General features: G+C 37.3%; 1 protein-coding gene across 1 annotated transcript in view; it reads right to left on the bottom strand.

Moving 5' to 3' along the window:
* Positions 1 to 9,923, bottom strand: part of Cadps (calcium-dependent secretion activator 1) — a 760,773-nt gene extending 750,850 nt beyond the window's left edge. The window contains exon 1 of the mRNA XM_067093725.1: positions 9,476 to 9,923. The gene's annotated coding sequence lies outside the window, so the exon portion shown is untranslated. The remainder of the gene's footprint in view (positions 1 to 9,475) is intronic.
* Between the last annotated feature and the right edge of the window lie 1,030 nt (positions 9,924 to 10,953).

The raw sequence follows: 10,953 nt of genomic DNA, 5'->3' as shown, positions 1-10,953 counted from the left end.
CAATTCTAAGACTCCTTATATTTCTGTGACTTATCACTCTATACCTTTCCAAGAGCAATATCGAACAGCCACGATAGTCACGAATTTGTGATCACTTTTATTATTTCCCGTATGCCCTGGTACAAACAAACATATATATATATATATGTATGTATATATATATATATATATATATATATATATATATATATATATATATATATATATATATATAGACATATTTATTGAGGTGGAACTGCATTTCCGCTCCCCCAGTCGTCAAGAAAGAGGTCAGACAAAAATCGACCACATTTACATAGGAACTTTTATCTGATGACGTTCAGCTGTATTCACTCCACTATTCACCAAGGTTTGGAGAGAGAACCAAATTTTATCTACTTTGCTGTAGAAATAATCTATTTAATGCTCTCGATGTAGAGCTAGCCGGAACTTCAGCGCTGTATGTAGGTCGTTAATGGCTGTTTTAGTAGGCATGGGCATATTTAGTGCATTCGTCACCATGGGTTTAGTGCAAGTACCATGCTTTTGTCTACCAGTTTGGAGAAGAAAAAAGAGCTTTCGAGGGAAAGCATGCCAGAGATAAGAACACCCCAGGGGGTTACCAATATAAAAGTTTGTTATATACCGAATGCCCGGAGTACACTGGTTAACTGTCGACACTGGACGACCTTATGATACGCTGGAACTGTGATAGCTAATTCTTTTTGCCACTACTACAAATCACCACATGCTTCATCCATCCATTTCCTCTTACAAAACACACACTAAGCAAACAATTCGTCTCAACAGCTTCAAACTTTTTTCATTCAATCTTACATCCAAACTTACCTTCCGCACAGATGCTGGCTCAATAATCTCTTCCTACACTTTCATCATGGCTTCCAGACCAACTGCAAGTCTCTTCCAAATGTCTGCTCACACAATGCTCCCTTTCTTCCTTCACTTATTTTGTGAATCGCATTTTCTCCCGTCCTAACATCATCCGATTCCTTTACTACCAAATACTTAAGAAAATCAACTGCTTCCAGTCTTGCATCATCCATCTTCCAAGTTTCCATTTGCCCTGACAACCTGATTCTTGCCCACATATACCATAAACTTTCTCCTCTTGCAGACTTTCAACAGTAATGAAAATGAATTTGGGGAACAAGGGATACACTATGTCTTTATCCAGGATTTATGCACAGAATTTTGCTCAATGCAACGAATTACCAATAAATCAATATGAACTTTTTAAAAGCGTCAGTACATTTAGAAAATGAAAAATACTAATTCGATAAGAATCTGCCACTGAACATTCATGATCACAATCCCTTAATTTAGGTTACATTTCTTCAAAGGCTGATACAAGGTCGCAGTCCCATAAATCTGAGAGAGAGAGAGAGAGAGAGAGAGAGAGAGAGAGAGAGAGAGAGAGAGAGAGAGAGAGAGAGAGAGAGAGAGAGAGAGAGAGAGAGAGACTAAATGGTAACTACCATCCAGACTAATGTTTGTCAATTATAGAAAAATCGAGATTTGTTTCAGAGAAAACTATAAATAAGAGAAAGACTTGTTAAAAATAGAGAAAACCAGACTTCGAGGTTTCCTCATGATTAAATTCGGGCCAATCTGAGACTACAAATTACCCTGAGAATGACTATTCACACGTATATATCATGAATTCATAATCACTCCAGTCTAAATAAGATAGGTATGATTATATACAATAAAGTTAGGCACCACGCCTAACCATAGTGACGTTCTTCTATATGAAAATATTAAAAACCTCTCTCAGCCATTCCTCATCTATCTTAAGAAGCGTATGCGAATAAATACTAAGTGATTGCATTAACACCTAAACTCACGCGTCCGTTCCCAGGCACTGTTTAGTACTTTGCGTCATTTTTCAAATCCGCAAAAATGTTTGTTTACACAGCGGTAGAAATTAATCAACTTTATACCAAGGGTGAATGGAAAGGCCATTAATATTCCTTTATGATCGTTATCATGTTTAGAACTTCAATTTCGCATTTCCACGGGGAAAAGCAGAGCTGAGCTTTACAGAGAGCGCAAATATCGTAAATCCCGCGAAAGCTGACACACCCATAGCCTATGACAATCGCGAGAAATTCCTGTCAGGTTTGTAAATCCTTTTACAGAGATTTTTTTTAGTCATGCAGTATATAGTTACACCATGGCTATTCATAAAAATAGGTACTGCAATTTCAGTCAGTCTAATACATCCATTGTAGAGCAGAGCAGAATATAGAACTTAGGCCAAAGGCCAAGCGCTGGGACCTAGTAGGTCATTCAGCGCTGAAACTGAAACTGACAGCAAAAAGGTTAAAATGGTGTAACAAGAAGAAAACCTCGCAGCTGCACTATGAATCAATTGTTACGAGACTGTGGAAAGTACAATGGAAGAAACAGAATATGAACAGAGGCACAGTAAGAGGAATGAAATGGGTTGTAGCTGGGGGCCCAAGGGACGCTGCAAAGAACCTTAAGTAATGTACCTACAGTGCACCGCATGAGGGACACTGACGGCACTATCCCGCTACGGAGTTTATTCAGTCGAGAAAACAGTTTAGGCCGATAAAGAATTGCCCTTTGCACTCAAATATGCTGCAAAATTTCTTAGCCCACGCTAATAACACTGGTTTTCCGCGACATTTAATTCTGAACAACTGGACTTCACCCTCACTCACCTCATCACAGACTGACATTTAATTACTTTTACTTTCTCCCAATAAATGCTACTGCAATTTGCCTGTTCCTGCACAGGAAGCAATACAGAGAGAGAAACACTTTGACGAGTTAGTCAACCGAATATGCAGATACGGGATAGGGATATATGAATGTATTCATGTAATCGTATATATGAATATATCAAAACGCAACAATCAAACGGTGTACAGTATTACATTCTAGGGTCCCCTCCAGGGAGAGTAAGCGAGTTTGGAAGGCTAGAGCAGTTATGGACGAATATACTCTTCAGTATATATTAAAATGAAAATTTCAGGGAGGCTTTACGAAATGGCTGGGCTGGGGCTCCAAGAATTTATAGTTTCTAATTTGCAACACAGAATCCGTCCTTGATCCAGTAATTAGAACATCAATAGCGGGTACCTGCTGCCTCAGCTTTCCTAGCATTTGGTTCCTTTCAAGGAAAACGACTTTAATAGAAAAATAATTGCTAATTAAAGTACCACTTTACTAGAAAAATAACTGCTAATTAAAGTACTAAGTCCCAACCATTAACTTGGATAGTTTATCCAATACATCTGCAGGCAACCTGCGCATTTTCTGAACACGAATTTCTCGAGTTGCACCTCTACGACCCTAACGGTCGCAGAACTTGAAGAAATCACTCTTGAACTCATACTGAAAACCAATTGCACACTAGAAAGAACAATACCAGTCACAATGATTATACAATTTACCAGTAAAAAAATTAATTACTTCAATGCTTAATAAGAGCATTTAACAACCATAACGCTGGTGATGAATCATGGCAAGCGGGTGCTTGCGTGTTAGACAGACACCGAAACAAGATCTGTATCCAGAAGCTTTACTGATCCCGTAAGTGTTATATTGGGATGGACACACTTAGAAATCAAACTGGTACAAGAGCCAGTCTTATACGTGGAAATAATAATGGTACCATGACCATGTATGGCAAGTAGCCTAAAACCGGTTTTAGAAGGTTCACGAAATATATTCGAAAATATATTTCAGAGCAGCCACTTTGACGATTTTGGTACCCTACTCTAATATCTCTCATTGTATTCAAACCAACAGATAAATCTCATCTAAGACCTACGCTCGTCCGATGATTAACACATTACAAAATAATGTTGTGGAATGTCAAACTTCCTAAAACAAATCTTCGTTACGTTGCAAAAACATAAATTCTAATATTTCTCATGAACTCACTTCTTCAAGTTATATTACGGCCTGATACATTCCAGCCTGCTATATTGCTCCAAAATTTCGAAGTTTTCATCTTTTATTTCCCGCCGTGATGGGATTGCACCGAGAGAAACAAATCTAGTCCATAGCCCCGCCTTTACCACGTCTCTCTCTCTCTCTCTCTCTCTCTCGGATACCTTATTCTTTTGTTCCAACTCGTCTTTCATTTCATCTAACCAACACTTTCTCATTCTCCCTTTCTTCCTCCCAACCTTCAAAACTATAAAAACTTTTCACCATTTAATGGTACTCTAGTTTTTTTCCCATTTGTCATTCGTAAGATGGGGTTACCGGCCACGCTTGTTGAAGTGGAAAGTGGATGAAACTAGGTCGCACCAATCAGGAAAAATAATGTTTATTGAAAACTTTCCTCCATACTAAGCCTAGCATCCCGTAAACTAAATCACTAGAATATCTCCTCATTCCATTCAAAATATGGAGATATCGGAGACACTCTGACATAAAATATGATGATGCTGGCCAGCGCTGCTCAAACACATTATGCGGGCCAGATCTCTTATAAAAATCCCTAGAGCGCCCAAATTCTCCACTAAACCGTTGTCAATCTCTTGGAAATTCCACCAAGGGAGAAGACAGGGCGACGGAGAAGGGACGGGTATTCCCACCCCCACCAACCAGCCATGTGGTGGACCCTCCAACCACGGTCTAGAAAGAACGTTGGAAGTGGAGACGAATTAATTGATTTTTCAGCCTACTATCTGGCGTGACATAACATTATTTATTTAATTAATTTGTAATCGCGCGGCTTTCGAAAGATCCTTCAAAACTTGTGAAAAGTCGCACTCATTAGCACCCTAAAACTATACAAAATAATGCAACTTACAAAGGCAAAGAAGTCGAGCCCATTGTATTTCAGTTCCGTTGAAAATTTAAACCGCGCTCGTAGTGCATAAACCTGTCACGTGGGTAATAACAGTAGATGTACGTTTTAAGTTTCCAGGCGGAATATTAAGCACTGCCATCGTGCGTTTTCTCTTACCACATGGTCGTCCACATGGCAGAGATATGGTCGCCATTTTCCAGTTCATGAGAGCGGTATCTTCACGTACCATCTGGAAAAGACTTCGGAGCTTTTGGGGAAATTTGGGGTGATTCTTTCTTATTAAACCTGGGGCCTGACTGGGTAACATACTCTTTATGGGAGAAACCCCGTGGGAGATATCATCATTTTCTCCGCCAATTTGACTGATATGGCTATTACCTGGCTTTTAGCAATATCCTGATCATCTTCCGCTGCTTGCGTGCTTGCTTGCAAATCGTATTTGATGAGGATAATGACGATAAAAATAACAATAATGAGAGTATATGAAAAACTTCTGCTTGAAAGAATCTTGGGCTCAGTAGCCAAATGCGAAGTGACGCCTCACCCTCATATCACCCGCTCTGTCTCGTTCTACAGACGACCCTCCTTTAATGTGAAGTTGCTTAACAATCCCACAACTACAGTTTGAATCACAGCCCAAGGGTCAATAGGTCTGTTTGGTCATTCTTCGCTTCGGCACTCCCGAGTTGTTTAATGAAAATGAAAATGTTCTCCTCCATGGACCAACTTATTATAGCCAATATGTCGGTTTCGGTTCTCCTATCGTACTGGTCTTAAGCTAGCAAAACCTGAAATGTCCGACATTAGAAATCATTCATTAATTTGTAAAAACCCAATAGACTATGAAAGCTTTGAAAAAGTGACCACGACGCAGAGGGAACACCTCCTTCATATTTTAAAATCCTTGGTTATCAAGAAAATTGTTCCATCACTCAACAATCATTTTACTTCTACCCCCTTAAACATGGCCTAGAACCCCTCCCCTATTCTTGTTTACTTTCCTAACCTTGTTTACTCTGATTAAACTTTCATCCTCTGGACTTTACTACTGAAGGTAATCTATTTCTTGTTTGGGCATTGTCATTTTTCAGTCTTCAAAGCATTTTAATTTTGTAAGCCCTGTTGTAAGTTTTAATTAGTCTTTTTATTTTTGTATTTTTTTAGCCAGAAAAGATTGGATATGGGTGATCCCGAAGCGCAGCTATTAATGAATATGTCAATGATGAGCTGACTGTTATTCTTCCTATCCATACATCCTACTATACATATACATATATATACATATGTATAGAAGGATCCACAGTAATGTACTTGATTATCAAAAGGAAATGTACTTGCAAAAATATACAGAGAACCCGAAGCTTTCGTTCAAACTTCTGTGGACTTGATCAAGTCCAGAGAAGGATGGACGAAAATATAAGCTTGTAAATAATTTTACAAATACATATCGCTTTGCTAATCAAGTATATCATTATGGATACATCTAAATACAACTGAGAAGCACGATACGTTGATATATATATATATATATATATATATATATATATATATATATATATATATATATATATATTTATATATTTATATATATATAATTTAAATATAATACAAATATAATACATAGATATAGATATATACATACATATATTATATAAATAAAGACAAAATCCACGAAGGAAGGAGAAACAATGGAGTGCTGCAAGGCCTTTCAACTATCTCTACTAAGTAAAGGGCGATAGTCGAAAGACCTTCCAGCACTCCACTGTTTCTCTTTCCTTCGTGGATTTTGTCTTTATTTTTATATTCATCACGTTCCATATTATACACATACATATTTATGTATATAAATGAGGTGTATTCGAAAAGTATCTAACCTCTATTCATAAAAAATACTTGTATTCAGATACAACAATCTTACACCAATCTCCTTCAAAGCAGTCCCCTTGGGCTGCCACACACTTCTCCCAGTGGTTCTACCACTGTCGGAAGCAACACTGGGAACACCTCTTTTGAGATGGCACGCAGCTGGTCCGTCGCACTCTACATGATGTCTTCCCTGGACTGAAATCTGGTTCCTTTCAGAGGCATTTTCAGCTTGGGGAAAAGCCAGAAGTCACACGGAGCCATGTCGGGAGAGTAGGGAGCCTGATGAAGCACAGGGCTGAAAATGCCCCTGATAGAGACCAGATTTCAGTCCAGAGAAGACATCATGCAGAATGTGACGGACCAGCTGCGCTTCATCTCAAAAGAGGTGTTCCAGCGCTGCTTCTGACAGTGGTAGAACCATTGGGAGAAGTGTGTGGCAGCCCAAGGGGGCTACTTTGAAGGAGATTAGTGTAAGATTGTTGTATTTGAATACAAATATTTTTTCATGAATAAGGGTCGTATACTTTCCGAACACACATCGTACACACACACACACACACATACATATATATATACACACATATACATATATATACATGAATATATATGTATATGTACACATATATTGACAACAAATTTATACATTTGTTGGTAAAGTATCTCGGCAACAGTAAACTTGATAGTTTTTTATATGACTTTTGTATTTAAATTTTTTGTATGATTTTCGTATGTAAACTTTTTAATGAGTTATGAGCACGACATGAAAACTCCAATTTCAAGTTGTCTAATAATACCACAATTGTTATTTTCCCCTGGAAACGTGGGTGTGTGAACAATGCTGACAACTCATTAGTTAAGTATCACCATTTATATGGGATTTTAGAATTCAGGCTTAGCAAGAAAAAACTGAGAGGTTTCTGTTCACATTCACTGTTCACTTGGTGCAGATGCTGATCTCGTATTCTTTGTATTTTGTCTTAATTAGCGTTTTGAACAAAACATAAATTTAAAACGTAATTGAACCCCTAATATCCAACAATTATGGGAGGCCACTGTGGGGGAGAAAAGGGGTTTAAGGTGGGTGAAAATACATGTGTGAAATACAAGGATATATTCTTATATCCCCATGACACCTGGAAGTTCTGACTTTGAATTGCATAAGGTTTATAATGTGAAATCACCAACAGATAAGGGTGTCCAAGAGGAGATAAACAATCTCAGGTTAGCTAAGGACCTGGGACCCTAGGTTAGGTTAGGTGGGAGGGGTCAAGGCCCCTCCAGCTTGCTAAGAACCTGGCACCCCTCTTAGGTCAGGTGGGCGAGGGGTTTTTCTGAGGGGAGAGGGAAAAAGCACCCCCACGATAAGCAAGGACCCAGCCCCAGGTCAGGTTAGGTTGGGAGGTCCCGAGTCCTGTTAAAACCATCTTTGTATTGCACTCGTTTTGAGTTTTCCCTCACCCAAAACCCCCATTCTCCCAATGTGGTCCCCCAGAATATAGGATGTAATAAGGGATCCTGTATCTCAAAACTGTTCATTTGCTAAAGCTCTCTCTTCCCATACAATGTATATATATATATATATATATATATATATATATATATATATATATATATATATATATATATATATATATATATATATATATATATATATACTATAACATATAGATATATATATAATTATATATATATATATATATATATATATATATATATATATATATATATATATATATATATATATATATAATATATATATTTTGTTAGAAATTATAATAACCTATTATTCTGTGGTCAATACCTTATCTGAAACTGACTGACGCCTGTATTATTGTCGTGGAATACAATATAAATAAAATGAGCAAAACCACTGGTAAAAATATAGAGTTGCACTTGGCCTACTTCCACAGGTCACGGTCAGCTTAAGAAATCACTGACACATTTCCAAATTGACGCATCCTAACCTAATCTTCCCTTAACCTACCTAGGGCGCTGAGCCCTGACCTCGCCCTTCCCTTGTTCTCCCAAACATGTACAACTACTGTTCTGTATTACCGAAATTTTTGAAGAAAATTAAATCAATAATAGGTACAATAATATTCAAGTACTAAAAAAAAAAAAAACAATGTTTATTAAACGAAGACCTTGGCTTACCGTATACAAAATATCAACTGCTTACGCTTGGCTAAGTTGAGGTGAATAGAGAATTTAGGCCAAAGGCCAAGCACTCGGACCTGTGAGGTCATTCAGTGCTGAAACGGAAACTGACAGTAAAAGGTTTGAAATTTGTAACAGGAGGAAAAAATCAGTTGCACCATAAATCAATTGTTAGGAAAGAGTGGAAAGTAAGATGGAAGAAAGAGAAGTGAATGGAGGTACACCAAAAGGAACGAAAGGGGTTGCAGCTAAGGGCCGAAGGCACGCTGTAAAGAACCTAAGTTATGCGACCTCACTAACGGCACTAAACTCCTACAGGGTGCTAGGCTAAGTCATTTCCTTACTAGCCTGTGCTACTCTAACCTGAACCTGTTGGCCTACTTGATGCATAAATCATGCTAGTTTAATTTATTCGGCAATTAAACAATATAGGGTTATATTATCCTTATAGCATGAACGATATGAATATTAACGGGGTTAATCATGACACTAGCTTGTCTTCTTACGTTAGGCTCAAGTTGGCCTAGCCCAAGTTGTCTTGAATAAACCTCCCATACGATAAAAATCATAAACATTAACCACTATAATACCACAAATATTGTTTTAGCTAAATACATAAAACACCGAAAAAATTATTCTAATTAGGTATACACTTACATTTCGTAACATACGCTTAAGTGGCACTGGCTACGCTCCTGATGAGGCTTCCTTTCATACCGGACATCATAAGTCTTCTGTGGCCGAATTGGCTTGATGTTCTTCAGGAATTTAATTCATAAATACGTTATGGTATCAGAATGATCATTTAACTATTTACGGAAAACGTTTTACACTAGGCAGACGAACTACACTCAAAGGAGTCCGGTGTTTCACTAATCAACGTTTTGGTAACGATAACCGGTGAATGTACACAAGGCCGCACGATATTATCCTTTATTAATATAATTCTTCGGCTAAACAATGTGGAAAATAGTGTATATAATGCAGTACAAGTGAGGTAATCTGAGAAAATCACCGAGATAATGAGAAATTTTCCGTCTTCTGTTTATGTTTTTACGTTAATCCGCAAACTGGGTGGCACTAAACAACATGGACGGAAGCTGGGAGTTCCGCTGGACGCCGTGATTAAATACCAGGCCTCGGGAATTATAGTAAAAACAGAAAAAAGACTGTGAATTTATTACATCGGTAATTTTCCAAAATCATCTCACCAGTACTACATTATAAGCGCTATTTTCTGCATTGTTTAGCCGAAAAAATATATTTAAAAGACGATATATTCGTACGGCTGTCTCCATTACATTTACCCGCCAAATTTGAAGTTATATTCACTTTAAATTAAATTTTTGAATTCCCGTTACGCTCTTAATGTTTTGAGAAAGGATATTAATTACACTCCTTTCCAAGGCACTTTTATGATAAGAAATTTAATAGGTCAAGCCTGATAGATCTAAATGTAACAATATAAATTACTTGCGATTGGTCTAAGGCTTTGTAGTGACAAGAGTATCCAAAAGTGTGAAGCACTGAAAAGTTTACAGGGCATTCTGGTTATCATACTTCCATGCGTATCTGGTTAAAGTGACCGGTAGATTTTATTTATATATATATATATATATATATATATATATATATATATATATATATATATATATATATATATATATATATATATATATATATATAGCCTATATATATATTAAACCACAAAACATTGTTTAATAATAAATGGACGCCATATCTTAAAAACTAACCGTAGAATTTTCTTGAAAATTATCTCATTATGTTCCCCACACCCAAATTACACGATGGAAGTAATCTAACCTTACCTAACCTAACCTAGGGGCATAGCAAAAAAAAAAAAAAAAAAAAAACGGGGCTGCCGCAATACTGGCATACATCTCAGGAGTTTGCGAGCGGGAACCGGGTGCCGGTTAGGGATCTAGACGTTAGCTTGCAATTTTATCCATCGTATTCAGCAACTTCGATCTCGTAAACTCTCCCTAATGCCTGTCTCTAAGTGAGTTCCAAAGTGTAAGTTAAAGGGACGTAAAAACAATGATTTTCCAAGGTGGCATTAAGATGCCAATGCAAAAAACCCCAAAACTTTTATTGAAAAGAATGTCTTACACAAG

The sequence above is a fragment of the Macrobrachium rosenbergii genome, chromosome 50 (genome assembly GCF_040412425.1).
Source record: "Macrobrachium rosenbergii isolate ZJJX-2024 chromosome 50, ASM4041242v1, whole genome shotgun sequence".
Classification (NCBI taxonomy): Eukaryota; Metazoa; Arthropoda; class Malacostraca; order Decapoda; family Palaemonidae; genus Macrobrachium; species Macrobrachium rosenbergii.
Note: the sequence above shows the minus strand (reverse complement) of the source record. Positions and strands in the feature narration are given on the sequence as shown.